Source organism: Pelobates fuscus, chromosome 6 (genome assembly GCF_036172605.1).
Source record: "Pelobates fuscus isolate aPelFus1 chromosome 6, aPelFus1.pri, whole genome shotgun sequence".
NCBI lineage: Eukaryota > Metazoa > Chordata > Amphibia > Anura > Pelobatidae > Pelobates > Pelobates fuscus.
The window spans coordinates 36,429,815-36,445,480 of record NC_086322.1 but is presented as its reverse complement, the minus strand read 5'-3'; the positions used below and the strand labels follow the sequence as shown (position 1 = coordinate 36,445,480).

The window sequence follows — 15,666 nt, the reverse complement described above, 5'->3', positions numbered from 1 at the left end:
AAAGGTGTCAAAGACACCTGGGATTGCAGGAGCATGAACTAATGAGAGAGGAAAAGTTTGACTGTTTGGCGAGAGCAAGGGCTGCGCTATATGAACACAAATACGATATACCACATCCTGCTATTTGCATCTATTGTGTGAGAGGTGAGGAAGGTGAAATATGCAGAGCAATATACCCAAATCACTTGTTGGTTCAACCTAGTATAAAGAAACTTTTTATAGTCATCATGGCGACCTGCTACCTGGGATTTACCAAGTAATGATGTAATGAGACACATGACATTTTTTTGAAATTGTTGGACATTCTAGGCCAGGCTTCCCTGTGGTCCTGTGGGGACTGGGCTGGCCAGCTGCAAGTCAAGAGCAGGAGCTGCGATATTGCTGCAGACCGCTCAACTCCAGTGCAGATTCCCGTTAACAAGTGCAGGGAGGAAGTGATCTAAGATGACTTTCTCTTAGTGCTGCAATGTGTAAATTGAGGATTGTCCCTCACCGCCTGCAATCACTGCTCTGTTTGCACCACATGCCGTAGGTTGCTGACCCCTGTTCTAGGCCAAAGTGGGCAAATTGAAAAAAATCCTACTCAAGCCAATTTTTCAGTGTGCAATACCATTTTCAATTATCCACAACTTTATCGGCCTACGCTGTGCAAATTCCTTGCTTATGTGCTCCAGATTTCCCCATTTAGTAAATAAACCCACATGTTTTCATTGTCTATCAGGACAGGATAATCGATACTTTAATATCTCACATATATTATAACCTTAAAAATTTACAGATCCGACATTTACCATGCAGGACATACATAAAATGTGCAAAGGATAAATACATAGCTGCCAACAGTCCCAAATCTTGCCAGCATAGTCCCATATTTTCGGATACTGTACCAGCAAATATAGGTCCCAGAAACCTGTCCTGCATTTTTAAATACGCCGTCAGATTTCAAGATCCAGGAGGGGACAGGGCAATAGGACCATGCACAGAGCACTTCAGCTGCGCTACGTTAATGGTCTGTCTTTAGGGTGTAGGCCTTTAGGGTCTGGCCCGCCTTATTGACAGATGGGCCCTCTCCCTTGATTGAGTCCAATTCCAGAAGGTGGGCAGGGAATATTGGCAGGTATGTAAACAGATTTTACTAACATTACTCTGCGATTTAAAGTGGAATTGTAGCTTCCAGTCCTTTGTTCCTTCACGTTCATACACAGTGCTGCAGCATTTCCTGGGGTGGATAAAGCAGCAGAGGCAAGAAACCTACCCCCGCTGCGCTTCTGTGTTGCGGAATGCACCCCATGCCTCAAAAAACGCTCATGTGCACGCAGAGAAAATCTGTACGAACGCATGCATACGGCCTGGAAAGAGTTAACAGATTTGCATTATTTGCCGAGTGTTGCCTGACAAAGCATGTAAAGGAAGATAAATAAAGCCATGAAGAGCAGGGGAGGGGGGGTGGGGGGGGGGGGGAATTATATGCAAAAAAATTAAAAAAGCCCAGCCAGTAGCTAATGTTTTGTTAACCATTTGGTTTTGCTTAAGTCAGTAAACTGACAGTTAATCTTTAAGAGAAAAGCTGGCCAGGAATTCCACAAAATGTATGATGTTGCCAATGCAAGCCCAGTTTGGTTTAGATCTGGCACGGCGGAGAGTACTATGCAGGAGGAGTCAAAACCTGCTGTCGTGTCAGCTAAATGCCTTCAACGTGTAACTGGGCTCGGCTGCATGGAAGCTAGGAGGTTCCCCTCCTGAACTGGGGAAATGATTACCCACACAGCACAGCATAGGTCAGCCTGGAAGGCCTCAACAGCAAAAGAACCTGGAAGGGATAATCCAAAGTGGGAATTTCTATAAACATGCATGGGCACAGAGACACATAAATATGTGCAAATGTGATATATTGTTTTTTACAGGTTGTCAAACAGACTGGCACAATCACATTCAAATAAAAACAGTAACAACAGGTATAATGGGGATTTAGGAGATATTAAACAGTGACCCGGGGGAACGCCTTCTATACTTATTGTATTTTGTGTTATGGTCACAAAATGTTTTGCCAATCTGCTGGGTATAACAGGAGCAAAGGATCCAGTCCAGTTCCTCTGTTATCATAAGGAAAGGCTACAGATCTTGCGTTATGGATTTTTGCAGAGGTGGGAAGGACTAGACATCAGGCTTTGGTGCCATTGGACTAGGTTTGATATGGCAGCCGTCAAACTCAGGAAGTGAATGGATGCAAAGTATGATAGCATAGAACGTCCAGTGTGCAAAGTATGATAGCATAGAACGCCCAGCGTGCAAAGTATGATAGCATAGAACGTCCAGCGTGCAAAGTATGATAGCATAGAACGCCCAGCGTGCAAAGTATGATAGCATAGAACGTCCAGCGTGCAAAGTATGATAGCATAGAACGTCCAGCGTGCAAAGTATGATAGCATAGAACGTCCAGCGTGCAAAGTATGATAGCATAGAACGTCCAGCGTGCAAAGTATGACAGCATAGAACGTCCAGCGTGCAAAGTATGACAGCATAGAACGTCCAGTGTGCAAAGTATGACAGCATAGAACGTCCAGTGTGCAAAGTATGACAGCATAGAACGTCCAGTGTGCAAAGTATGACAGCATAGAACGTCCAGTGTGCAAAATATGACAGCATAGAAGGTCTAGTGTGCAAAGTATGACAGCATAGAACTTCCAGTATGCAAAGTATGACAGCATAGAACTTCCAGTATGCAAAGTATGACAGCATAGAACTTCCAGTATGCAAAGTATGATAACATAGAACGTCCAGTGTGCAAAGTATGACAGCATAGAACATCCAGTGTGCAAAGTATGACAGCATAGAACTTCCAGTGTGTAAAATATGACAGCATAGAACGCCTAGTCTGCAAAGTATGACAGCATAGAACGTCCAGCGTGTAAAGTATGATAGCATAGAACGTCCAGCGTGCAAAGTATGATAGCATAGAACGTCCAGCGTGCAAAGTATGATAGCATAGAACGTCCAGTGTGCAAAGTATGACAGCATAGAACGTCCAGTATGCAAAGTATGACAGCATAGAACTTCCAGTGTGCAAAGTATGACAGCATAGAACTTCCAGTGTGCAAAGTATGACAGCATAGAACTTCCAGTGTGCAAAGTATGACAGCATAGAACTTCCAGTGTGCAAAGTATGACAGCATAGAACTTCCAGTGTGCAAAGTATGACAGCATAGAACTTCCAGTGTGCAAAGTATGACAGCATCGAACATCCAGTGTGTAAAATATGACAGCATAGAAATGGAGGAGAATTATCAGAAATCCATGAAGGAAGCTCCAGATCACCTATATCTTGTGGCAGATGGGGGAAAAATAAAGACCAAAACACCACTGACACCTGGGAAGAGTAAAAGCTAGAATTGGCTCTGCTGTTCTAGATTCTTTATTCCCTTGCGTTCGAAAAGTTTTAAGGATAGCCAAATCGACTTTCAAAGAATATATATTTAAACATTTTAGTTGTACTTGGTTTTTTCACATTAGTCTTGACGGCCCATTAGCCTCAATCATCTACTCTTCATGACAACTTAGAGACTAGCAGGTGCACCTCAGGACAAGTGAGGTAATAATGAAGGAGATATTGCCATAGAAAGAACAAAAAGGGAGACTAAAAGAAGTTATTGTATAACTCAGACACATCTGAAACTATTACAAAGTAAATTCAATATGACAAATCTCTTTACAAGTATAAAAAGGGAAGCTTGTAGAAAGGCAGGGTTGAGAATCAGAGGGGATAACATGTCAGATTCATGTCTGGTGATATAACCAAGCCCTTTATCTAAAAGGTAATATCACATACGCTCAAACTCCCATCACTCAGCAACGGCCATAGTACATATCATAGAAACATAGAGTGTGACGGCAGATAAGAACCATTCGGCCCATCTAGTCTGCCCAGTTTTCTAAATACTTTCATTAGTCCCTGGCCTTATCTTATAGTTAGGATAGCCTTATGCCTATCCCACGCATGCTAAACTCCTTTACTGTGTTAACCTCTACCACTTCAGCTGGAAGGCTATTCCATGCATCCACTACACTCTCAGTAAAGTAATACTTCCTGATATTATTTTTAAACCTTTGCCCCTATAATTTAAGACTGTGTCCTCTTGTTGTGGTAGTTTTTCTTCTTTTAAATATAGTCTCCTCCTTTACTGTGTTGATTCCCTTTATGTATTTAAATGTTTCTATCATATCCCCCTGTCTCGTCTTTCCTCCAAGCTATACATGTTAAGATCCTTTAACCTTTCCTGGTAAGCTGGATAAAGCAATCCATGAACCAGTTTGGTAGCCCTTCTTTGAACTCTCTCTAAGGTATCAATATCCTTCTGAAGATAGGGTCTCCAGTACTGCGTACAATACTCCAAGTGAGGTCTCACCAGTGTTCTGTACAATGGCATGAGCACTTCCCTCTTTCTACTGCTAATACCTCTCCCTATACAGCATTTCCTGCTGCTCTATTACATTGTCTGCCTACCTTTAAGTCATCAGAAATAATCACCCCTTAATCCCTTTCCTCAGATGTTGAGGTTAGGACTCTATCAAATATTCTGTACTCTGCCCTTGGGTTTTTACGTCCAAGATGCATTATCTTGCACTTATCCACATTAAATGTCAGTTGCCACAACTCTGACCATTTTTCTAGTTTACCTAAATCATTAGCCATTTGGCTTATCCCTCCTGGAACATCAACCCTGTTACATATCTTAGTATCATCCGCAAAAAGACACACCTTACCATCAAGACCTTCTGCAATATCACTAATAAAAATATTAAAGAGAATGGGTCCAAGTACAGATCCCTGAGGTACCCCACTGGTGACAAGCCCAAGCTTCGAATATACTCCATTGACTACAACCCTCTGTTGCTTGTCACTCAGCCACTGCCTTACCCATTCAACAATATTGGAATCCAAACTCAAAGATTGTAGTTTATTGATAAGCCTTCTATGTGCAACAGTGTCAAAAGCCTTACTGAAATCTAGGTAAGCAATGTCTACTGCACCACCCTGATCTATAATTTTAGTTACCCAATCAAAAAAATCAATAAGATTAGTTTGGCATGATCTCCCTGAGGTAAACCCATGTTGTCTCTGATGTTGAAATCCATGTATTTTTAGATGTTCAACAATCCTATCCTTTAACATGGTTTCCATCACTTTCCCTACTACTGAAGTAAGGCTTACTGGCCTATAGTTGCCCTACTCCTCCCTATTACCTTTCTTGTGAATGGGCACAACATTCGCTAACTTCCAATCTTCTGGGACTACTCCTGTTATCAATGATTGGTTAAATAAATCTGTTAATGGTTTTGCTAGTACACCACTAAGCTCTTTTAATAGCTTTGGGTGTATTCCATCAGGTCCCATTGACTTATTTGTCTTTACTTTTGACAGTTGAAATAGAACCTCTTCCTCTGTAAACTCACGTGTAATAAATGACTCATTTATCCTTTTTCTTAACTGAGGTCCCTTTCCTTCATTTTCATCTGTAAATACCGAACAAAAATATTCATTGAGGCAGTCAGCTAGACCTTTATCCTCATCTACATACCTTCCTTCTTTTGTTTTTAATCGAACTAATCCTTGTTTTACTTTTCTTTTCTCATTTTTGTATCTAAAAAAAGTTTTGTCCCCCTTTTTTACTGACTGTGCTATTTTCTCTTCTGTGTGTGATTTGGAAGCTCTTATAACTTACTTAGCCTCTTTCTGCCTAATCTTATAGGTCATTCTGTCTTCCTCACTCTGTTTTTTTTTTTATAATTACTAAATGCTAACTTTTTGTTTTTTACTATTTTGGCTTCATCTGTGGAGTACCACAGTGGTTTCTTGAATTTTTTGCTTTTACTGACAAGCTTAATGCAATTTTCTGTTGCCTTCAGTAGTGCAACTTTTAAATAATCCCATTTCTTTTGGACTGCATTTAAATTGCTCCAGTCTGATAATGACTCCTTTACACATATTCTAATTTTAGAAAAGTCTGTTTTTCTAAAGTCTAAAACTTTTGTTTTTGTGTGGCGTGACTCAGTCACTGTTTTTATATTAAACCACACTGACTGATGATCACTGGATCCTAAACTTTCACCTACAGTAATATCTGATACCAAATCTCCATTTGTTAACACTAAATCTAGTATGGCCTCTTTACGAGTTGGCTCCTCAACGACTTGTTTAAGAGACAATCCCAGTAGGGAGTTTAGAATATGTGTGCTCCTGGCACAAGTAGCTATTTTTGTTTTCCAATTCACATCAGGAAGATTAAAGTCACCCATGATGATAACTTCCCCCTTCATTGTCAATTTAGCTATTTCTTCAACTAGTAGATTATCTAACTCTTCAATTTGTCCTGGGGGCCTATAAATCACACCTACACGAATTACTGTGTGATTACCAAATTCTAACGTAACCCAAACGGACTCTATGTTCGCCTCACCAACCTTTATTAGGCTAGATTTTATGCTATCCTTTACATACAGGGCCACCCCTCCCCTTTCTTGCCTTCCCTGTCTTTTCTATATAAAAAGAGTACCCTGGTATTGCTATGTCCCAGTCATTTTTCTCATTATACCATGTCTCAGTAACAGCGACTAAATCTACACTATCAGTTGCCATTATTGCCACAAGTTCATGGATCTTATTCCCTAAACTGCAAGCATTTGTAGACATGACTCTAAGCTTATCATTTTTTAACACACTTGCTACAGGCACCTTCTGTCCTTGTTTTGGGGGACAATTGGATTGATGTTTTATCACCCTTTTGCCCCCCCTCCTAGTTTAAATACATCCTAGCAAAACCTCTGAACTGCTCACTGAGAACATTTGTTCCCTTTTGAGAAAGATGCAAACCATCTTTCTTGTACAGTTTATTTCCATTCCAAACAGAGCTACCATGAGCAATAAAGCCAAATCCTTGCTCCCGACACCATTCACCAAGCCACAAGTTAAAGTCCCTAATACGCATCCGCCTGTCGTTCTGAGTGTTATGCACAGGCAGAACTTCAGAGAATGACAGTTTGGAAGCAACCTGCCGTATATCATTGGCAAAAACACTAAAAACTTCCTTAACCTCTGAAACCTCATTGCAAGCCAAGTCATTTGTCCCTAAATGGACAAGTACATCCAATTCCCCTTCCTGCTTTGCTTGCTTAACAATATTACAGATACGTCTCCTGTCTCTGTGAGCAGTAGCTCCAGGAAGACACCTCACAAGACCACCATTGTCCATCTCCACACCTCTTATGATGGAATCCCCCAACAACAACTGCTTTCTATTAGGCCTCACCATAGTCTTCAAGCCTCTCTGCACAACACCACTAGCCTCAGTGCCTCTCTGCACAACACCACTAGCCTCAGTGCCTCTCTGCACAACACCACTAGCCTCAGTGCCTCTCTGCACAACACCACTAGCCTCAGTGCCTCTCTGCACAACACCACTAGCCTCAGTGCCTCTCTGCACAACACCACTAGCATCAGTGCCTCTCTGCACAACACCACTAGCCTCAGTGCCTCTCTGCACAACACCACTAGCCTCAGTGCCTCTCTGCACAACACCACTAGCCTCAGTGCCTCTCTGCACAACACCACTAGCCTCAATGCCTCTCTTCACAACACCACTAGCCTCAGTGCCTCTCTTCACAACACCACTAGCCTCAGTGCCTCTCTTCACAACACCACTAGCCTCAGTGCCTCTCTTCACAACACCACTAGCCTCAGTGCCTCTCTGCACAGCACCACTAGCCTCAGTGCCTCTCTGCACAGCACCACTAGCCTCAGTGCCTCTCTGCACAGCACCACTAGCCTCAGTGCCTCTCTGCACAGCACCACTAGCCTCAGTGCCTCTCTGCACAACACCACTAGCCTCAGTGCCTCTCTGCACAACACCACTAGCCTCAGTGCCTCTCTGCACAACACCACTAGCCTCAGTGCCTCTCTGCACAACACCACTAGCCTCAGTGCCTCAGTGTTTACCAGATAATTTACAAATCTCAGACTTCAAAAATACAATCTATCAGCCCCAATACATACAGTAAAAAAAAAATAAAGTTACCTGTGCTCTTCCCACACCCCTATGCATATTTAAACAAATGGAGGTTATTTCGTTTCTTCAATGGCCATGAAAGACTTTAGCCCACCTGCCACGTCAAGGCAAACCTCTCAGGTGGGTCCTACACTAACCATTCACCTTGCATCCTTGAGCTTCTGGCAAAAGTATTTTATTTTTATATACACACCCCTACATACGTATTAACCCCTAATAAGGAACACATGATGGGCAGCAGCATTGTAACATAGCTGTGTGATACAAAAGTGAATATAAATACAAATGTATTTTGCATCACACAGCTATGTTTGCCTTGATGTGGCAGGTGGGCTAAACTCTTTCATGGCCATTGGAGAACCTAAATAACCTCCATTTGTTTAAATTTGCATAGGGATTTGGGAAGCGCGCAGGTAACTTTTTAATTTGTTTTTTACTGTAAGTATCACATATGCTAAGTTTTGTGTTTCTTTTTACACATACTAAAAATCACCTATTGCAACACACTTAACAGTTATGGCATTTTTTTTGTGTGTGTGTTTTCTTAAACCTTCTGTACCGGACGCAGGTATGCTCTTTAAAATTACTGATGTAAAATTAAGAATAAGAAAACTGGACAGACAAGCTTGTAAAGGGTCGGGAAAATATGAAAGTATTCAGATTGCCATTTTAAATGGTAAAAACTAAATGTGACAAAAATATATGTGACATAAAGAATGAGACCCTGTATCTTCCTAAACAGAGTTTCAGGTAGAATGTAAGTAGGGATAGAGCCTTGGAAACTGAAAAATGATATGATAAAACAGATCTGTTAATTTTGGTTGGTTTCACCCCAGCAACGGACCACAATCAAACGTCTTTTAGACTGTATGTGTTTTGACTTGACAATTTACCTTCTCGTTAGAGTTCAAGGGTTTGTATTAAAAAGAGAGAGAACTTTAACAATAAAATGAGACAATTACAAAATGTTAAAGGAACTATAGGTAGATGAGGGCCCTGCTTTAACGAGCTTACAATCTAGAGGAGTAGAGTATAAAGACACAATAGGAAGGGCATCAAAGGGGACAGCAAACAAGGTGGAAAAGTAGCAGAACTGGACGGGAGAGTGGAGTATGGCTCTTTAGGAGAGAGTCTGAGACAGATTTGTGACATAGAAGTTAGTCTGGGACGCTATAAGCATTTCTGAAAAGATGGATCTTGAGGGACTTCTCAAACGATTGAAGACTAGGGGAGACTCTGACGGGGGTAGGCAAGCTGTTCCAAAAGGAAAGCAGTCGCCCGGGAGAAGATCTGCAAGTGCGAGCAGCAGACAGGAGAAGGTCATCGGTAGAGCGGAGAGACTGAGAAGAGGCAGATCTATGAATCAGTGAAGAAATGTAACAGGGGCTAGAGTTAGTTAGAGCTTTATAGGTAAGGGTTAGAATTTTTCAATGACAGCTGTAGGATACAGGAAGCCAGTGTAAGGATCAACAGAGGGGCGAGATGTGAGAGCAGCGACAGGAGATTAAAGTCAACCTGGCAGCAGCATTCATTACTGACTGTAGCAGGGCAGTATCGTTTCTGTGGAAAAACAACTAGGAGAAATTTGCAGAAAATTTGAGAAAGTACCAGACCATGAACCAGCTCTTTGGCAGTAGTTTGCGTGAGAAAGGGGCGGATGCGGGCAATGTCATTAAGGTATAAATCGACAGGTTTTACCACCAGTGTGAATATGGTGCAGAGGTGAAGCCAGGATCAAAGCCAACACCAAGACAGCAATCTTGCAAGGACAGGATAACGCAGGTACCATCAACTTACAGGGAAAGCAAAAGAAGGATCGGCATTATGAGGAGGAAAAATAAGAAGCACTGTTTTAGAGAGATTGAGTTTCTGAAAGCAGGAGAACATCCAGTCAGAAACGGAAGAACGGCAAGCAGTGACCCGCTGTAGGGCAGCGGGGGCGTGATACATCTGGGTGTCACTGGCTTACAGGTGGCAGCATAACCCAATGGAATGAGTTTGCCAAGAGAGGCAGTATAAAGACGAAACAGAAGGGTACCAAAAACTGAGCCTTGTGGGACTTCAACTGAAACAGGACAAGGGGAGGAAGTGTTATTGGAAAAGTCAACACTGAATAAATGTTGGGAGAGATAGGAGGACAGGGCCACACAGTCAAAGGCAGCAGTGAGGTCAAGAAGAAATAGTATAGAGTAGAGGCCTTTGGACTTAGCGGTGATTAGGGCATTAGTAACTTTAGTCAGAGACGTCTCAGTGGAGTGGAGAGGGCGGAAGACAGATCGAAGAGAGTTGGAATTGAGGAAGCAAGCCAATAGGGGAAAGACAAGTCTTTCTAGAATCTTTGAGGAAAAAGGGGGGCAGGGATATTTGGAAGAGGAAGACGGGTCAAAAGAGGCTTTTTTGGCATAGGTATGACAGTAACCTGCATGTTTAAGGGGAGCAGGGACAACACCAGAAGAAAGAGAGCAGTTGAAGGTGTGCATTAAGGATGGTACAAGACAATTATACACGCCGATGAGACTATCCAAAATTGCAGGCTTAAAATTGCATGGCCTACACCGTATTTAAATCTTTACAGTCTTTAACGGTTTAGTAAGCTACACAGTTGTTTTTTTCCCTAAATATTTTCTTGGTTCTCTTCTTGTCAAGGTGTATCTCTTATTTTTCTTTGTAATCCAGCTTGGTCTAAAACAATAACGCTTTAATGTTTTGAATAAATATACGTCTTTTTAAACTTAATATATTCCTTTTTCCTTGTTACGATTCAGGTTCCTCTGCTCTGTAATTCAGTGCTGGGATAGACTCTACAATGTAGCCACACCACCTCTTCTTAGAACATCCTAACAGATGATCTTGGTTCAATCCAATGCTTCTCATAGAGACCACGGACATATGCTGCCCTCTGCAAATCAGACATTTCTCACAAAGAAGTATGCAATCCAATGCTTCTCTATGAGAAGTATTAGAAACATAGAATGTAATGGCAGATAAGAACCATTTGGCCCATCTAGTCTGCCCAATTCACAGCGGTCAGCACCACGATGATGCTGAATATGAAGACCTTCAATTTTTGAAGGTCTTTATGAGAAAGTGCCTCTAGTTGAAGCCACTAAAAGCTTGTTTATCCCAAAATACTTTTCAAAGGAACACTCCAAGCACATTAGCAAGTTGGAGTGGATATGGTCCCAGTAGAGCCCGAAGCCATCCTACAGTAAGATGTCAAACAGTTTTAGCAAAGAGAAGACTGGATGCAGCAGATGGGGCAATGGGCACCCAGCAGGACACAGGTAAATTGTAAAACTGTGCTAAAATGGTTTTGAATTTTGGGATAGGGGCAGGACACGCCTGGTTCCATAATCACTACCTTTTTTCATAATTAGTGGCACCTTCTTAAACATACTACTGTAGACTGTTAAAGACCCAAAGGCCTTTAACCATATATCATCATGCTGCAACATCATAAGATTTTTATTACATTTTATTTTAAGAAATTTCTAAATATTGAAGAACACCGGGGCTAAACACTCAATCCTAGTGAACTTAAAAACTAAATTGAAAAACACAGCTTAAAACTTGATTTTCACTTCACTCACTCAATTTCAGTGTTTTGCGGATAAACCTAAAATGCTTTTGATTTCTTTCATACCGGGCAAAAGAAAATCGAGGTCTAATCTTACTTTACTGATCTGATCAAATATAATTCCTGTCTTCTAAGCTCCCAGGTGAAGATTTGGCTATTTAAATGATTAGCACTGCTATAAATCAATCAACAAAATTAGTTTTGGAAGCAGGCTTTTGTGTGCATGCATAGAGCGTGATATTATGATAAGCTGCAAGCTAGGATAGATAGCTAGTATATTGTGGTTCTGTTTTCAAGGACCATCTAACAATCCAAATTGGACAAACAGCATTAGGATTGCAAGACCCACTTTCTTACCTGGTTATTCTTTGTGTTGATAAGCAGTGCATTCACGTGCTGCAGGTTGGAAGACCATTCGTTTATCAAGGCAGCTCCATTCGGGATGCCCTCTCTGTTTATAAGAACACTCTGAGAAACAAAACTGCAGCTTTCTTGCCTATAGTGTCCTGGACATATACGCTGGTTTAAAGTTTTAAAGGGACACTATAGGCACCCAGACCACTTCAGCTCATTGAAATGGTCTGGGTGCAATAATTACATTCCAGTGTTAACTCCATCTCGACTACCTGTCTACCAGACAGCCACTAGAGGGACTTCCGGGTCGTAGGGCGACTTGTTCACCTGATGGTGGTTGTCCTCACGCTCTCTTCATAAGGACTTTCAGAGTCACACAAAACCCCATAAGAAAGCATTATAAAATGCTTTCCTACAAGGCGGTCTAAATGTGCTCACTGTGCATGCACATTAGGTCCTTGAAAAAGAGGTGCAAAGCAGAGCCTGCCATCAGTGCTGGATTCAGGTAAGTGACAAAAGTGTTCTGCTCTGTGGGGGAGGAATCGTGTGAGTGAGCACTTCAGGGAGCTATAGAGCTAGGAATACAAGTTTGTATCCCTAGCCTATAGTTCCCCTTTAAGAGTAGAATTTACACTTCCACATTATCAATCTCACCCAACTTGGACAGCGGTGATTGGCTAAATGTTAGCAAGCTGCATTAGTTATGTTACTTAGCCCATCAATACAATGATTTCTTTCCCAAAGCATATGAATTCCACATACTGCAGGACAACATGTTTAATCTACTGACCAACAGCATTAGATGAAATGTGGCCAAAAAAAAATAAAATAAGTAGATCTGGAAACCCTAAACAACAAACATTTTAAACAAATCAAAATAACAGTGTATAAAAGAGGAACAACTGATGGTTTGTATCCTAATTTAGTAATACAAAGTGTGCAGTGGCTCAGATCTGTTGTGTTCATACAAACACTCATTGTATACATCACACAGCATGTAAGAATGTATCCATAAAGCAGTGACAGAGGAGAATCCAGGGCCTCTCCTGTGTGACAGCAGTAACAGAGTAGGACTGAGTGCCACAAATACAAATAGAGCCCAACCAACTAGAAAACAGGGGTGGGCCCAGACACCATCTCCCTTCCTGACACCACCCCTTGTAAGTGAAATAGCACAGCCCTGCATGGGTGCCCCACACACAGTTCATGTTTTTTCCCCCTTTTTTCTATTTTCCATTCAAAGCTCAGCCTTCCAATCCCTGTCATCTGCGCAGAGCACACCCCCCCTGGAGCTGTGTGAATCTGCCAACCTGCATTCACCTTCACAGGCTGCACATGGCAATACTGCTGATACGTACACACAGCACACAGACATGTCAACAATGCAGGGACTGGCTGGGGGCTACTGGGGCCTGGTGTACACAGTGACAGTATACCAGCTAAACACGGCACCACACCATTTACTACTGGGCATCGAAATAGACAGATAGGAAGAATGATCTGCATGGCTAGAATGGTTATATAGAGAGCTATAAGAACACAATGCATGCCCATATAGAGAGAGACATACACCAACCCTGCAATGCCTGCCTGGCCTGCTGTCAGAACCTGATAAAGCCATATTAAAATAGCAGATTAATTGTGTATCTTAGCAGCTCCATGCTATGTACCTGCAGACTGCGAATATATATATATATAATCTACATCTAGGGGGATGCGACAGAGTGCAAATCATATCAACCCCAGCCATTCAAGACAACCTCACAGATTATATACCGTGCCAAGCTGCCCTCAAAATTCTATAGAGTGGGTTATCATATCACCCTCAGCCAAGCCAGAGCATAGATAAGAAAGACACTCCCATCATCCTCAGACAGTATTGTTTACAGTCTGTCTGGCTAGGTGTGCTACTCCAGATGATCCCAAGGCCGCCTGATACCCCGTGCCCGTTGCTGTATGTGGGGCAAGTGCCCTAATACCCCAGCATGTTAACCCTGCAGAGCATGGCATGCTCATCACAACATATGCTTGGTATTAGATTAGAATGGAACACCCAGAATTGCAACAATGTATCAATGACCCCAATCACAGGAACTGCACTTACCCTTCACCCCTGGTAGAGTGGACAGGGGGTGAGTGTCCAGATGTTGCAGGAACCCCGTTTTTGTGTTTTTATTTGACAGATTTCCAATGATGGGTGTAAATCCCTCCAATGATACCGATGGTCTGGGTAGCAGGAGACAGAGGGTGCCAGGCTCGGCACTGCCAGGGAAGAGGAGGTGGCACTATGAGTGAAACAAATTAAACCATAGAGCAGGGGAGCTAAATATAGTGTCCAGGCATGTCTGAGTGTGAGTGTGTGTTTGGGGAGGAGGAAGGGGAGGAGGAGGGATGGGGCTGGTCCTCAATCTAGATGGCTACTGGCTGCAGGAGACCCCGCTGCTGGGATTTAAAGGGAAAAAAATGATCGTTTGTCTGGTCCCCTAATATTGCACGTAGCATTGAAGAAGGTCCCTCCCTCTCTACATGGTAGCAAGCTGGCTCCCTGCACTCACAGAGAGGAGGGGGGAGTGGGAGCAGGGCACAGACCCAGGAGAGAGTGGGAGACTTACACAGGGAGGGATGGGGGCAAACAGGCAGGGAGCAGGGCACAGACCCAGGAGAGTAACACAGGGAGGATGGGGGGAAACAAACTGGGAGCAGGGCACAGACCCAGGAGAGTAACACAGGGAGGGATGGGGGAAAACAGGCAGGGAGCAGGGCACAGACCCAGGAGAGTAACACAGGGAGGGATGGGGCAAACAGGCAGGGAGCAGGGCACAGACCCAGGAGAGTAACACAGGGAGGGATGGGGGAAAACAGGCAGGGAGCAGGGCACAGACCCAGGAGAGTAACACAGGGAGGGATGGGGCAAACAGACTGGGAGCAGGGCACAGACCCAGGAGAAAGTAACACAGGGAGGGATGGGGGCAAACAGGCTGGGAGCAGGGCACAGACCCAGGAGAGTAACACACGGAGGGATGGGGGGCAAACAGACTGGGGGCAGGGCACAGACCCAGGTGAGAGTAACACAGGGAGGGATGGGGGCAAACAGACCCAGGAGAGTAACACAGGGAGGGATGGGGCAAACAGACTGGGAGCAGGGCACAGACCCAGGAGAGTAACACAGGGAGGGATGGGGGCAAACAGACTGGGAGCAGGGCACAGACCCAGGAGAGTAACACAGGGAGGGATGGGGGCAAACAAACTGGGAGCAGGGCACAGACCCAGGAGAGTAACACAGGGAGGGATGGGGGAAAACAGGCAGGGAGCAGGGCACAGACCCAGGAGAGTAACACATGGAGGGATGGGGCAAACAGACTGGGAGCAGGGCACAGACCCAGGAGAAAGTAACACAGGGAGGGATGGGGGCAAACAGGCTGGGAGCAGGGCACAGACCCAGGAGAGTAACACACGGAGGGATGGGGGGCAAACAGACTGGGGGCAGGGCACAGACCCAGGTGAGAGTAACACAGGGAGGGATGGGGGCAAACAGACCCAGGAGAGTAACACAGGGAGGGATGGGGCAAACAGACTGGGAGCAGGGCACAGACCCAGGAGAGTAACACACGGAGGGATGGGGGGCAAACAGACTGGGGGCAGGGCACAGACCCAGGTGAGAGTAACACAGGGAGG

The 15,666-nt window shown here is 43.7% G+C and overlaps 1 protein-coding gene across 1 annotated transcript in view; it reads right to left on the bottom strand.

Annotated features, from left to right (window-relative positions):
* The window catches only part of RNF24 (ring finger protein 24), a 103,237-nt gene extending 88,798 nt beyond the window's left edge, over positions 1–14,439 (bottom strand). The window contains exon 1 of the mRNA XM_063457609.1: positions 14,096–14,439. The gene's annotated coding sequence lies outside the window, so the exon portion shown is untranslated. The remainder of the gene's footprint in view (positions 1–14,095) is intronic.
* Between the last annotated feature and the right edge of the window lie 1,227 nt (positions 14,440–15,666).